The sequence below is a fragment of the Oreochromis niloticus genome, linkage group LG23 (assembly GCF_001858045.2).
Source record: "Oreochromis niloticus isolate F11D_XX linkage group LG23, O_niloticus_UMD_NMBU, whole genome shotgun sequence".
Taxonomy (NCBI): Eukaryota; Metazoa; Chordata; class Actinopteri; order Cichliformes; family Cichlidae; genus Oreochromis; species Oreochromis niloticus.
The window spans coordinates 3760160-3776387 of NC_031986.2; the positions used below are offsets into that span (position 1 = coordinate 3760160).

Below are 16228 nucleotides of genomic sequence, written 5' to 3' on the forward strand. Positions count from 1 at the left end.
CGCGCAGGGTACCCCCCTCGCGTCGAGAATTGACGTGCAGGGTCCTCCTATTGAATACTATGCTGCTCCCTAAACGTTGTTTATTGACGACAAGAGATTGCCGCGGAAGAGCCTGTTGTCCGTATATTTATATATTTCCGAAATCACATTGTAGTGACGTATACTGAACACAATATATTATATAATGTAAACAACTATATGAGAAACAGCAGATACAGCAGATAAATTAATTATAGGCTATTACTTTTGTATCGTTTATTGTATTTATGGAGGGAGAGGTGTATGCTGGGTAATGGCACAGCTAGCAACTAGGTGACTTTATTCACCCGCTTCGGCTGTTATCAGTCCATACAATGGGCGTTATTAGCAGAAATCAGTCCCATAGATATGGGCCATCTCCACCTGCTAGATTGTTCAGAAGGTTGGTATCATCCATCCAGATGTAGGATCACTAACAGGAGCGTGGAAGACTCCAGAATCCACTCTGGCTGGAATCCGGTGGATACAGCAGTGTTACAGGTAAGACCATTTAAACGGACGGCATTTATAGAATGACTATTAAAAGTCAGCGAGTGTCAATAATGTTAATGTGGTTATGTTAGTAATACACCGAGTGCTAATATAACAGCTTTGAGATGCATTTGTAGATATTATTACGTGTTTTACCGTCTTTATGGTGCTAGCTTAAAGTTACGGTGTAAACGTTAGCTTATATTGTAGTAAAGCTGTTACTGTTTAATCCTGCAGGACAAACCTCAGGATGCAGGTTATTATTACTCTTTCCTGCTGGCACACCTGTCACACCTGAGAGTCAGCTAGAAACTTACAGTGACGTGGACATCATGCAAAGACTGCCAGACTCTGTAATACTGTAAATGATCAGTGACTCAGGTTAACACTAAACCTTAAACAGTCCCTCTGTGTCTCTGTGTGTGCTGAACATGTAGGACTGAGTCAGGCTGCATTGACTGTGGGACTTTTCTGTGTTAAAAGCAGGTTGAAGACGGCTCAGAAACATTTGAAGATTAAAATTTAGCATTATGGCTGCTGGTGGTGTGTAAAGCTTCTACTCAGCTGTATTTTTGGTACTAATTTATGTTTGTTGTTGTTTAACACAGATTTCAGAAGTGCAAAGATGAGCACTGTTGCTTAATCCTTAATACTTTAAATCAGAACTGGATTGGAAATCCAAAAATCCAGATTCTTCTTCCACAGAAGTTTCATTTGTCAGTGTGGGACTGCTGAGCCACCTGAAGAACTCATTTCATTCATTCTCCACGATGTTGATTTACAGAAATGTTTCACAGGAACTGATTCCTCCCAAAGGGTGAACTAGTGTGTTTCCATAGATTATCTCTGTATGAATGTACTTCTTAAATGAAGGCAAGTGTTTGTCCTGTTTTGTTCCTCAGGTACAGTACGTGATATTCAGGGCAGGCGGTCATCACCAGGGGAAGACAAGAAGCAGACGTACTTCCAAGAGGGGGCTGCAGTGAGGACACAGCCTGGTCACTGAGGTCAGAGGTCAGAATCTGAAACAGCTCAGGTTTATATTCTAGGGGTTATAAAAAAATCAAAATGTATTTATAAAGAAACCTTTAAATAATAGTCATAATTATGATTATTATTAGAAATATCAAACATTTAAGTGGATTTTCTGTTACACGTATTGTCTTAGCCCTGCGATAACTGGCAGCCTGTCTTTGTCCTGTATCAGCTGGGATAGGCTTCATCCTCCCGCGACCTTGAATTGGATACATGAATTGTATTGAATTGTATCCCAATTATGTAATCTGATCATTTACAAACTCAAGGTATCCAATCAAAATGTAAGTAATAATGCTAAAAATGGGAAAGCAGAAATAAGTGTGACATGAATGTAAATGTGTGAGCTGACATAGAGGACAGCTACATGTAGTCTGAAAAACCTTTGTTGTCAAGTTTGCAGGTCTATCACGAGACATTCTTACATAGAAGAGACTGTTAAAGTCTCTAACTCAGTGAAGCATTATTGGTCCCGTCTGTTTGGATAAATATAGTAAGCTGATGTATTTATTGACACACTTTCTTAAGTGCTTATCCAGTTCAGGATCACAGTGGAGCTGCAGCTGGATATGTTCAGTAAAGAAACCTTACAAAAGTTAACAATAAACCTGCATCTCTGTACGTTGTTGTCCACAGGATGAGAAAATCAAACTGGAAGACTGTGGAACATGTTAATAAATGTTTGTGTGTTTATCCCTGTGTCTTTCACAGGAGGCGCTGAAAGGTTTCCCTAATAGTTCCTGGTGAATCAAAGCAGGACCATAAAGGTTGCTGGACTGCATGATGGCCTTACCCCTGAGCAGTCATCCTGTTAAAGGAGGAACCAGTTAGAAGCTGTTTTCAAAGTAGCTGAGCAGATTTCATCTCAAGTAAACGATTAACTGTTTGTTTGTTTGTTCTGCCACTTAAAGAACATTTAAGGACGTCTTTTGAGTGTCTAGTTGAATTAATTCTACTGGCTCTCATGGTCATTTGTGATTATGGACATATTTTTCATGTTCATCCAGCTGTTTAGTAAATTCTATCTATTTAGTAATATCTGTCAGCTATAAAATATAATATAAATATAAAAATATCTAAATATCTCCTGCTCCTTATATTTTAATGATGTAAGACCAGACGTCTGTTATCCTGTTACATTAGCATTCCTCACATATCAATGAGATGCTGTACAGTACAATCCTACAGACACATGAGAGGGATAACGACGGCTATTCAACATCGTTACATGACACAGTCGAGCTGCATGATGCAGACAAAGTGACTAAATCATCTTTTTGTGGTTTATTGTCTTCAAACCAGCAGACAAAGCCGATAGCAGAAGATGTTTGGAGAAGAACTTCAGGCCGTGGACTGAAAAGGTATTTTTTTCTTGTTATCAAAAGACATTTGGAGTGACGGCTTCTACAACTGTGCTGATGTAAAGCTTACTGTCTAAGAAATCACAGTGTTGATATTCAGCACAAAGAGAAAAGCTCACTAGTTTGAATTTATTTACAATCATAGTTTTTATACATTCTGACTGTAAACAGCTTTTACAGCTTTGATATTGTTTGACACTCGATGTCAGGTGATGGTATTTAATTTAAAGGTTTCTGTGTCCCAATGAGCCATTTACACTGACCAGTGTCAGTTTGACTGTAACACATTCATTATTTAGATCCAACATTTCTAAGAGAAATAACTGAATGTAAAAAATGGCAGCCCTCAGGCCAGGTTTATAGAGATATATGCATGCATTATGAAATTTATGTATCCCAGATCATTGTTATTCATCTAGTCATGGCAGACACTCCCCCCCCCGCACAGCTACAGATGTGCTAGAAGCTATAAGACTTAGAAGCTCTGCTTATGGAGAAACTTTCTAAGCCTAACAGGGGACAGGTACTCCTGCCCAAATAACATGATATAATCCCACATACAGCCCAGACATGAAGTGAACCAAGTCATTTGGTTAAAGACAATGGATGTAACCAGCCTGCACCAACCTGACATTTCTTCCTCCTGAATTAAATGGATGGATGGATGAAAGTTAAATGACTACAAACCTAAAGCCGCTAGTTCCCACACTGGAGTTCCCTGACACTGTGTTTTAACTATATTTAGCTTGTATCAGTTGCAGCAGGCTAAGCTACCTGAGAGACTGCATTGAGCGATTGTTTCTATCTGAATGGTTTCAGCTCAGATGTTCTGCTTTTTCCTTTCAGTAGATCAAAGCAGCTCGTGCTCTGTCTGCTTCCATTCTGATGGCAAGAAGAAGGAGAAGGAGAAGAATGCTTCAGCGAAGTGGCGTTCATGGTCTCAGTGGACAGTCATGGTCACACACTGCATGTGGTTTTAAAAGCAACATTGTTCACCACAACAATGGAGATGTGTAATATTAGTGCAGCTACAGTTTGTTCTTGAACATCAGTTCTGTTTTCTACTTTGACCACTTAGACCAAAAAAAGTGTTGTTTTCAGATTCTTTCTTTTTAAATCTATAAATCACCTGTTCATTTTTTATTACAATTAGTTTCACATAAATGTTAGTGTTTCCTTTATGATCTTTTAATGCTTACACTACACTGTACACGTCTACATTAGAGACATTTCTGTTACCTGTATGAGACTGGGCTGCTTGACTACAATTTGGAAATGGATGCAAAATCACACGGATCGTGCTATTGTTTGTTTTTTAATATGATGGACTGAACACAGGAGGTATCTGACTAAGCAAAGATTAATCTGAGCCCATTTCTACCTGTCTCTGCTGTTTCAACTGTAACTGTCAGGATATATATTTATTCCAGCTCTCATAGGGCAAAGGAATGACTCAGACTTGTCAAATGTTCTTTGACTTGATACACAATATGAAGTTCACAATTTTCTTACAAATAAAACTATAATGACAAACATGAACAGCTGTGCTTATTTCTGAGACATGAGTTTTTTGAACGTGTTCATATTTAACAGTGTGCATCTGTATGCTGAAACCTTAATGGTGAACCTGAGGTGATGGTCAGCAGAAGGCAAATATATATAAATATAAAACAATATTGAAGTAATGTCTTTACCCTCTGCAGCGTGTGGACGCTGTGCACGCAATCACCTTATTCACTGTAGTAAACATGCTACCTCACGTGACTGTCTCCATGGTTACATTGTATATTATTAGCTATGTAAACAGCTTCCAAAGATACCGCCATAGCTCTCTGCAGCTGTAACACTTTCACGCTTTGCAAATCATTTCACGTTTTTGATATTTATGAATAAAGAATATGATTTTAAAGTCATGCTAGGCTGTTGCTATGGTGGTTGCTGTGGACTAGGGTGGACCGCGCGTCCGATTCCTGTTATTAGCTGTCCGACGTAGGAAGGCTGCGTTCCGTTTAGAAGTAGCGTCAGTTACGTACAGCAAAAGTGCCAAGGCGCACATGTGTATTTGTTTTTGCAGCCGTGTAGCCCGGGGGTCTGTTCTTCGTACCTCACTAAGTAAGTTAGCTGGATTTGATTGTTGACGATTTTGCGTGATCTTGGATCGTTCAGTTCTCCGAAGCTCATCCGGGACTTGCTGCCATAGCAACAGATCCATAAGCGTAAACCTGCTTGGGAGCAGGTTTACTTTATGTAAACAGGATTAGATCGCGGCCACTCAGGTATGTCCGCTTCATTTATACGAAGCAACAGCGATATTTCTCCACTGTTTCTCCATAAATAAATATTATCAATGTAACTAAAGATAATGCAGTATTCGATTCTTTCATTGATTTCATACAGATACATACAGGTCATTTCCTAAAAAAAGGGAAATGTACTATTAATCATTCTATTACATGTATGTGATTATGTCAGATGTAATTCATATTTTAGAGTCTTAATAGTAAATTAGTTCGTCCACAATGTCAATAAATGTCACAGTACAAAAAGCCGGGGTGTGACAAGGGGGTGCAGGACCACCACCTGTCTTTATTTGCTCTGCCCTTTTCTTGGTTGCTGTTATAAACAAACAAACAGATTATTCCAGGGTCTCTTGTCATAGACTAAAAGCAATATAAGTGATAAATATTACCATTCAGTAGAATATTCTTATATTTCACTTTTACTTGTTCCCATGTTCTAGTGGGTCCTGTTGTGGCTCTAATGTGAAAGAGGATATGATGTAATATAATATAATGTGGTATAATATAATATCACATGATATAATGTAATATCACGGATCACTTACGAGTGTAATTTGTCAGCAACTTTCTGCCAGCCCTCTCTCCTTGCTTTTGCAGCCTTTGCAGTGTTCCCCTGCGTTTTAATTAAACTCTGAAACTCCTGAAATCCCTCAATCAAGAGTTCTTGGTCTGCTGCCGTGAAATACTGAGCGCGCTCCTTCGACATCTTCGCCGACCAATCACAGGGTTGCCGATCAATGTTTCTACTATCGATGCGTAGCCCCTTTTAAGCCACCCAGTGATCTCAGATTACTTCATCCAGCTATACTAATCGTCAACAACAGGTGTGTTCGGAGAACCGGATTAGCGAGCTCAAAGTTAGCGCGATGATTTGATCTTGGATGTGTCATTTGATCTTGGATGTAGTAAGCGAGGTACGAAGAACGGACCCCGGGTAATGGAGGAAATGAGTTTGCCGACTAGAGAAAAATCAACCGAGAGCGTGAGCGAAGGTTACCGAAGAAAAAACAGATGATGGTTCCAATGCCGGAGAGCTTGTCGAATGGAAGGGCCACAGAAGTTCAGTAGTGTGAAGGTATTTCAGCTATTTCAAGTCTGACAAAAAAGAGTAGCGCGCACTGTAAATTGTGCCGAAAGCAAGTCTGGACATACAATGAAGTGGTGCATGCTCGATCTCTGACTGAAAGCGCTAATTCGTCATTCGGCTTTTGTCAGACTAAAGCAGTGGTTCCCAAACTTTTTTTGCCAGGCCCCCCTTTGTTTTACAAGAAAAATGTTTCCTCCCCCCCCCCGCACAAACACATCCTCCAAACACACACACCCATATTTTGTTTACAAACTGCGGTTTATTTCACACCTCAAACATTTAGTAAACAATTAAGCAAATACAAGTAAACAGCAATAAATTACAGGTAGTAATAAAATACACTACTAACTCCTTTACGCTGCGTCCACACCTACACGGGTATTTTTGAAAACTCAGCTGTTTCTATGCGTTTGGGCTTTTCGTCCACACGTAAACGGCGTTGCGATTCACTGAAAACGGAGATTATTTAAAACTCCTTTTTTGCGTTTACGTGTGGACTAGGATTACAGAGTTCGTCACGCAACGTCAAAGGTATGTGCCTCTTTTCACGTCACGCTGTGCGCCACGTTATTGTTTACATGAGATGAATTGCAGAATGGCAGATAGAGACAAAATACTGTTAATCTGACTATCTTCAGGTTTTACATGCTTACACACAGTTACTGTCCCTCCATTTAGGAAGGCAGAGGCGTCATGGTGTAATTATTTTACGTGTAGTTGTTTTTTTTTCCTGTGTAATAATATTCAACATTGCTGTCAATACATTTTTCAAAAAATCCCTTTCTGTGCAAAATGGTTTCAAAAACAAAAACAGCTGTGGGATACTGTTTGTCCGTGATTTGAACCGGGGGAACAAATTACGGCAGGATCAGCCTGATATTATTTGTATCCCACTGCAACTTTACTGCATAAAGAGCTAACATGTCCAAAATGTCAGGAGTAGTTAGTTATTACAAGAAGTGTTTGTGAACTAAAAATCAAGAATGTGGGATACTGTTTGTCCGTGATTTGGAGAGCCCAGCGCTGCTCCCGACAAAGGGAAACTAATTTTGCAGGGGAGACCTACCTTGGCACTTGTGCAGGTGAAGCCAAAGGGAGGATATGCTTCACCATATTTTCTAGTCTTTGGCTTGGAAGGAAGTTGGTTTGGAAACATATTTGGCGATGCTTCATCTCCTGCTTTGCATTTCCGTGGGCGCCCCATCAAAAACCTGTCCATTAGCAGTGTCCAAGCTTTCTTTTTTTTCTTTCTATTTTGAAACTTAAACGCTTTAGCGGCTGCCTTTTGTGTAGTTTGCAATATTTGCCTTTATTTATCTGAAACTGAAGTCTCATGTTCCTTAAGTACATCTACCCTGTTGAACTTATTATGGGAAATAAATATTTAAATCAAAACAAGCTGCTGATTATTTCGCATTTTACTTGTGAGCAACGGCACATTTAAATCTTACAAATATAGTTATTTGGCTTATATCGTGATATATATCGTTATCGCCTGAAATGAAAAAAACATATCGTGATATGAAAAAATCTTATATCGCCCAGCTCTATCTGCCAGGGGTTTGATGGATCAGCTGGACAATACAGTCAAAGACAGACTTCAGCCATCATACGCAAGAATCCTAGTTGGATTTTTGTTTCCACTCATATTTTTGAACCAAATATTGAAAACAACTGTGACAGACTGGATACCTGGTCAGGGTGTACATTACCTTTCACTCAAGCATCCCAGGACAGAGCCCTGCCCCACCATGAGCCTGGGTGGATACGTGGTTATAATATAAAATGACTGATACTGAATATGAATATTTCATGAAAATCAAATTATAATATGAATTCCTGGGTGTTTGTTGTATCCACCAAGAGTAATATTGATTACATATGTCTGAATTGCTAACCCTAACCCTAGCTCAACAGACCACAATGCCCTGGACTGTCACTATTATTACATGCTGTGAACATAAGTAGCTTTGATCACAGTTTATGTTGTAAAAGAGAAGGAATATTAAAAAAAGATCAACATTGTGATGTCATTTCTTCCAAACTGACCAGAAACATACTTGTCAGACTCTCACAGCACAGGATCAGACTCACTGCGCATGACGGCTCAGGCCAATAATGTTTGTTAGATTGTCAGTTGTTTAGTGCTTCTGTACAGTTAGGGTCACCGTCTCTATTTCAGTATAATTCATATGCAGAAAACACTAAAAGTTGATTGTCTTCCAATATTCTAGCATAATTAAAAAAACTTTGACTTTGTAAGTACATATTGTTACAGTCCTAATCAATGTTCCCTCTAAGCTGCGCACGTGCGCAATTGCGCACTGCTGGCACGGTCTCTGCGCACAGAAAATCTGCGTTGCGCACAAAAAAATCTAACCTGAATTGAAATTAAAGTTAATACTTTAGCAATTCTGTTTTGCAGTGTTAGTCGGTAAGTGACTGGCTGCTCCCGTTGTCACGGTCCTGGGTCGGTTCGACCCAGCATTTTGAGTTCCTTAGGTTTTGGTTTATCTTTGCATTATGGATTAGTTCTTATTCTTTGGTGATACTGTTTTGATTATAATTATATCCTGATTCTTTAGCCGTCCGATGATGATGATGATTATTATTTCTGGTTTAGGTTTTGCTATCTTGTCCTCATGTTTAGTTTAGGTTGCCTGTGCTTAGTCTCCTCTGTCCGTATGTCCTTCTGTCTGTCCATGATGTCATTACGCTTGCTTATAAGTCTGCGTCTGTGTCTCTGTCTGTCATGTGCTTCCTGTTTTATTTTGTGGGTCTGTGTCCTATGTCAGTGCGTTCAGCTTTGTGCTCTCCCTGTCTTGTCAGTGTAACCAACGTCAGCCGTGTCTCCCAGCTGTTTCCTCTTCGTTCCGTTCACCTCTTGTATTTAGTGTCTGTGTCTTCCCCTACTCGGTGTCGCGTCGTTAACGTCTGTTCACCCTCGCTTCCTCTGTGTGTTCTGTTCGCCAGCCTGTCAACCTGCCTAGTTATTCTGTTTCCCCAGTTTAGTTAGTGTTTTCTCGTTCTGCTTCTTACCAGCAATAAAGCTGTGTATTTTGAGTTACTTCTGCCTCCGTGAGTCCTGCATTTTGGGTCCTCTCTTCCTGCCTGCCTACACACAGACATGACAGAATGACGCGACCACAACCAGGACCCAGCAGACTCGTCCCGGGAGTATGATCTCTCCCGCATCCAAGGTTTGATGAAGCGGATTTCCCACACTAAAGACACTAAGACTATGGCGGTTGGGATTAACGCTATCAAAGCCATCCTGGAGGGAAATCCTCACCTGCGCCAGCTAAGAGGATTTATGGGCTATATGGACCAGCTGCACGAGGCCCAGGAGGTGCTACAAGCTCGGGAGCTTTCAGCTTTTGCCCGCTCCCAGTTTGCTAACCCGAAGCCACCGCAGCAGCACCCGCGGAGCACGGAGCTTCCCGCTACGCAGCAGCGACGATCACGGGGGAGAGGCGTTTCCACACCTCTGCCGCGGGATTCCTCCGCGTGCTATACCAAGCCTAATTCACCGGCCTCCTTCTTGGCAGCGATGTGGTCAGAGGATGAGGAGGAAGTTTTCATCCCTCCTCCATCACCAGTTTCCTCCGCCACTTCTGTTCCCTCGTCTGGGAGGAAACGCCGCTCATGCCGCCGGCACCCCTTGCCTCAGCTGGATTCGGGAACTTCTGAGCAGCCGGCTGGGGTGAGTGACAAAAACACTTTCTCTGTCTCGTCTGAGAAGGGCTGTTCCATCTCAGGGGATTTAAAGGACTTTGTTCATTCTCCTTTGGAGCCTAGAACCATACCTGATAAACCGAAGGTTAACTCAGAGACTAAAAATTCCAGAGAAGCGCTTGTTGCTGCTAAACTAGCATTTCCTGATACTATTGGGCTAGTGCAGCCTGGTCTTCCCCCCCACTGGCAGCTCAGTCGAGCCGTCTTTGCCCCCTATTTCTGCTAAGAACCCAGACGAGCTCAGCCTGCCTGCTAAAGACTGTTTTTTACCTCTCCACTCAGAGCAGAGGAACCCCAAGAAAACTGTTTCCTCTGAGCCCATCCAGCGGGTTAAACTGTGCTCAGGAGAACATAGGCCACCACCCTCTTCATGCTCACTGCAAACACCTCTTCAGCCAGAAGCTCAGTTAGCTGCCCGGCGGTCCCCAGTTCAGTCTCCTCCTGTTCTCCAGTCAGTTCAGTCTCCTCCTGTTCAGTCGAGTTCAGTGCACTCTCTTGTATTGCCACCATCTCCACCCACTCATTTTCAGGAGGAGAATAGCCCCACACCGACTTTCATTGCTCCTGAAGACCTGGCTACATTTGAGACTCTTACTCTCTCCAGGGCCTCCCCAGAGGGTGGATATCAGCATTCGGTTAGCTCTGGCCCCCTGGACGTAAAGAAGCCAGCGCAACCTGTTCCGTGCCTGCCAGAGGTCCCCGGGCCTGCTGGTTCTGTTCTGTCACTGCCAGAGGCCCATGTGCCTGCTGGTTCTGTTCTGTCCCTGCCAGAGGCCCGTGTGCCTGCTGGTTCTGTTCCGTCCCTGCCAGAGGCCCGTGTGCCTGCTGGTCCTGATCCGTTCCTGCCAGAGGCCCGTGCGCCTACTGGTTCAGCTCTGTGTGTACCAGGGCCCCGGTGCCCACTGGTTCTGAGACTGTTTTCGCTGGGGGCCCGAGGAGCCCGTCCAGCCCTCTGCCTCGTCAGCTGGAGGGCCCGAGGAGCCCGACCAGCTTCCTGCTTCGTCAGCTGGAGGACCCGAGGAGCCCGTCCAGCTTCCTGCCTCGTCAGCTGGAGGGCCCGAGGAGCCCGTCCAGCTTCCTGCCTCGTCAGCTGGCGGGCCCGAGGAGCCCATCCAGCCCCAAGACTCGTCAGCTGGAGCTTCCTGCTTCATCATCCTCGCCGTCGCCTGGTCCAGCCCCAAGACTCATCAGCTGGAGCTTCCTGCTTCATCATCCTCGCCGTCGCCTGGTCCAGCCCCGGCTTCATCCTCGCCGTCGCCTGGTCCAGCCCCCGGCTTCATCCTCAGCGTCGCCTGGTCCAGCCCCCGGCTTCATCCTCAGCGTCGCCTGGTCCAGCCCCCGGCTTCATCCTCAGCGTCGCCTGGTCCAGCCCCGGCTTCATACTCAGCGTCGCCTGGTCCAGCCCCGGCTTCATCAGCGTCGTCTGGTCCAGCTTCAGCATCATCCACGGCGTCGCCTGCAGCAGCCTCCTCATCTGCTTCAGCGTCGCCTGCAGCAGCCTCCTCTTCGGCTTCAGCTTCGTCTGGTCCAGCCTCGGCCTCGTCTGGTCCAGCCTCGGCCTCGGCCTCGTCTGGTCCAGCCTCTGCCTCGGCCTCGTCTGGTGCTGCAGGGATCACACCACCTTCAGGTCCCAAACTGCCGCCTCGACATCATCGGTCATTTGTCAGGCTGCTTGTTGGGCATCATCACCACCGTGGCCGGCCTCCGGACTTCCGTAGCCGCCCCCGCCTTCCGCGTGGACGACCACCTGAACGCCACCACTGCCTTCCGCGTGGCCGGCCTCCGGACTTGCTCTGCTGCCGCCGCCGCCGCCATGCGCGCGGTCGGCCCCCAGAACTATTTCTACACCACCGTCGTTGCCGTCCGCACGGTCGACCCCCAGAACTGTTTGCCTGCCGTTGCCGTCCGCACGGCCGCCCCCCGGAACTGTTTGTCCGTCGCCGCCGTTGCCGTTCACGCGTCCGGCGTCCGGAACTGAACTGTTTTGGCCTCCTGCACTGTCGGCCTCCGGGTCGGCCCCCTGAACTGTTTCTGTATCTGTTTTCCTTGACCTTCGGGGTTTTTGGTTTGTTTTTGGACTCTGTCCCTCCGTCCTGGACCCCCGCCGCCCGCCCTGGTCGGGTTGTTTTCTGTTTTTTGGTCAGTTTTTGTGTTTCTGTTGGGCTGTCTGGAGCCAGCCCTTGAGGGGGGGGTACTGTCACGGTCCTGGGTCGGTTCGACCCAGCATTTTGAGTTCCTTAGGTTTTGGTTTATCTTTGCATTATGGATTAGTTCTTATTCTTTGGTGATACTGTTCTGATTATAATTATATCCTGATTCTTTAACCGTCCGATGATGATGATGATTATTATTTCTGGTTTAGGTTTTGCTATCTTGTCCTCATGTTTAGTTTAGGTTGCCTGTGCTTAGTCTCCTCTGTCCGTATGTCCCTCTGTCTGTCCATGATGTCATTATGCTTGCTTATAAGTCTGCGTCTGTGTCTCTGTCTGTCATGTGCTTCCTGTTTTATTTTGTAGGTCCGTGTCCTATGTCAGTGCGTTCAGCTTTGTGCTCTCCCTGTCTCGTCAGTGTAACCAGCGTCAGCCGTGTCTCCCAGCTGTTTCCTCTTCGTTCCGTTCACCTCTTGTATTTAGTGTCTGTGTCTTCCCCTACTCGGTGTCGCGTCGTTAACGTCTGTTCACCCTCGCTTCCTCTGTGTGTTCTGTTCGCCAGCCTGTCAACCTGCCTAGTTATTCTGTTTCCCCAGTTTAGTTAGTGTTTTCTTGTTCTGCTTCTTACCAGCAATAAAGCTGTGTATTTTGAGTTACTTCTGCCTCCGTGAGTCCTGCATTTTGGGTCCTCTCTTCCTGCCTGCCTACACACAGACATGACACCCGTATGGGATTAGAACGATGCCACCTTATCCCATAGTCCAGCCAATAATGGGATTCACATTCGTATACGCAGCCAATCAACGTCGTTGACAGGCTATGACAGCGTCCTTATGTGCCGACACCGGAGTTTTAGCTAGCAAAGCGGCGTGGCTGATGTGGAGTGAAGCCACGTTATTGACGTGTCCCACCATTGGAGATGTGAGCAGGACAGACGAACAATTGACGGAAAAAGTGTGGACTTTATACCAGTTTTTAAATTGTGTTGATAGGCCACGTAAAACCAGAGTTGTGATAAAAAAAATATGCAATGTTTGGTTTTCTTCCTGAATACTATCGCTGTTTATATTTACTGCGGGAAGAAACGGTAAAAACTGCGTTTTATAAGAAAAAAGGCTCCAAAGCACTCTCCATCTGTGAGCAAAAACAAACCCCCCACCCCCCGCTCTCTTCCCTATTCGTCCAAAAAAGTACCGTGTCGACCAATCAAAAAAATGATATGGCAACGTGGCATCTAGTTGTTAAGAAACGGGGGGAAGTTTTAGGAGTGACGGCGGTGTTCTGAGATGTGAGAGATTTGAGACGTTTAGCGCAAATCTTGTGTAGTTAGTGTGTAGTTAGTGTGTAGTTAGTGTGTAGTGTAGTCAATAGTTTTGTTGTGTGTGTCAGAACAATGAGGCGGCTGCTGAATGTTACAGGTGTTACAGCAGTCATACATCTCCTGTTGTCAGGCCTGCAGGTATCAGGCTGTTGTTCTCCTTTATCTCATAGGGGACAGAAATTATTTTTTGGAGTGGCACAAATAATTTGTGTGGCATCAGATTTGATGCAGAACAGCTGATTGTTCTGTAAATAGTTTGAAATGTTTATTTAAAAACATGTTGGCTGCATTTAAAAAAAAATAGCTGCAAAACACTTTGTTGTTTGCCAAACTGAGTTACTTTTTTGAGGAGTAACTATATAATTAATTGCCCAACATTGGTCATTATATGCTGTATTTTGCAGACAGAGAGTTACAGACGCTCTCCCAGACCACAGACTCATAATACAAGTCAGAGCTTTTTTTAAAAAGAAAGAAAGTTGTGTTTTCGAAATTGGAGTTCAAGTTATTTTTACTTCCAATACTGTTAACATACTACACAGGTCAATGACTAGATTTTTTTTTACATTTTCATTGTAAGTGGGCTAAAGCAGTTTAAAAGTAGTCTAACATAAATGTAAATGCTGTAATTTGATTATTTTAATGAACCATGTAACTTGGATGGATTCGATGCTGGCGTGACCACAGTGCACATGTCTGATGTCGCTCACAGTGGTCCAAGGGACGCTCAGGGAGTTTGTGTGTTCGCTCAGACACATGAAAAATCAGAGGGAACATTGGTCCTAATGCCAGTATGATTTTTCATAACGCCTGCTTTGAAATACTGAACTTTAAAATTGACCTGATGAAAGATAATTTACAGTGGCAGTCTGTCAGGATAATTCTGACTATAAGATCACTGTATTAATCTGAATCCTTCTGCAATGTGCTGTGAATGAATGCTGATGCAACTCACTGTGGGAAAGCTGTTAATAAATGAATCTGTGACACATGCAACACATTCACAGAGGAAGAGGACACAAAGGGAGGACACGCAGAGGCTGTGTTAAAGTCAGAAATCTAATCTTTAGTCAAAAACAGGCGGCGGTTACAAACAGGAAGACAAGCAGTCCATTAAACAGTCTACAGGTCAAACATACAGAGAATTCAAACAGCAGTAAAAAATAACTGGACACTGAAAAACTTAAAGCAATGTGTGACGAAATAAAAGGAAGCAGCGCAGTATATTCATTGAATTATCATCAATTACAAAAGAGAAAAACGACAATTTCTAAGGATTATTTTCTTAAATGCAGTTAGAGTGTGGCTGGTAAAGATGGAAACATACAGAATGTAAACTGAGTGAGTTTGTTGAACTTTGTTAGTAACAAATGAGGTAAAAAAACAAACCAGACAAAACACAGAAAGAGGCTCTCAGTATTCATGAATAATTAGAAAGCATCTAAACATTCTGGTCGTGGATTTTTACAGTCTTAGTTCTGCTCGCTGTCATCATTATAATCATCATGATCAATGGCGAGGTCCTGAGGTGGGCGGGGCCGTCTCTGGTGATGTCACCATGAAGGAACAGCATCTGGCACGTGTTGCTGAAACATCCCAGTACACTGGTGTAGTTTCCTCTCCAGCTGGTTGACATTTGACACTTCAACATTAAGGGGAAGAAGAAGAAACAGTGTTAGGTCAGGTGACCACATGGTTTCTAAAATAACTGACAGGAAGTAACCAGGCTGTTAGAAATGGATGGCATGTGTTTATAGTTACTGTACTTAGGTAACTCTACTTACCAAAAGCAGAAGCACACAGATGAACAAGGATCAGATGCTGAATGTTGCAGGAACATGCTCATGTGTGGTGATCATTCAATGCTGCCCTGGCAGGTTAGACAGTCCAAGACTGATATCCTGCCCATCTGAGAGTTTGAAAACACACATGCAAAGATTTAATTGTATTACAGTCAAAATGTTTGTGTATTTGAAAGCACTAACACTTAAGGATGACTCGGATGGTCTCTCTCTAAGAGTATCTCCTTTGAAAGCAGAGACAAGTTTACCCACTGATTCACGTCACTTAACCTGGATGATGACTCCTCTCTCCCTCACTCAGAAACACTCCTAAAATAACCAAGCAAATAAATAATATTGAAGATTTACTCACAACATTACAAAATCAGCAAAAACATTTCCCTTTGATTCAGTTTCTCCATTCCTGCTGAACATCAGGCAACAAATATCCCAGTAAATCACAGTAAGGTGTAAAGCACGTATACTGTGTACAACATGTGGCTGTATAAAGAACATTCAATACTAAAACTCACAACTATTTCTATTTTAGCTGTGTGTGGTTTATCTGCAGCCTCTGATGAGAGATCAGACTTGTAATTTTCTCTGCTTTGTCTAACCTCTGCAGAGCCTCTGTCAACAAAAACATATCTATGAGCATAGAAGATGTAAAATATACATTTCATAACACCTCACTGGACAAACCTCAGTTAGTTGATTTCCTCTGTGCAGTGCAGACGAGCATCAGTCAGCAAGTCAAGGTGGTGAGATGGACTGGTGCCCTTTGTGACTCTGCTAGTTCCTCTGAGGAAACACCACCGTCTCTCCACACCGTCACCATCTGTGAGCACAAACTGCGGCTCCGCCAGCATGTAGGAAGTCACATATCACACACACAGGGGTGAAGAAACATCAGCGCTTGGGTTTGGATACTTTAGATCTACACAGATC

General features: G+C 43.7%; 1 protein-coding gene and 1 long non-coding RNA gene across 5 annotated transcripts in view; one reads left to right on the top strand and one right to left on the bottom strand.

Moving 5' to 3' along the window:
• LOC109197015 (ATP-dependent DNA helicase PIF1) overlaps positions 1-16228 on the bottom strand; it is a 933009-nt gene that overhangs the window by 614770 nt on the left and 302011 nt on the right. The gene's annotated exons all lie outside the window — the stretch shown is intronic.
• Positions 919-4445, top strand: LOC109196828 (uncharacterized). 3 transcript variants are annotated; one of them, XR_002058166.2, is made up of 3 exons: positions 919-1524; positions 2257-2414; positions 2848-2894. It is a non-coding gene; the product is annotated as an uncharacterized LOC109196828 (long non-coding RNA). The 3 variants fall into 3 exon arrangements; XR_002058167.2 differs by lacking the exon at positions 2848-2894 and adding an exon at positions 3753-4445 and having other exon boundaries at positions 920-1524; XR_002058168.2 differs by lacking the exon at positions 2848-2894 and adding an exon at positions 3756-4445 and having other exon boundaries at positions 920-1524.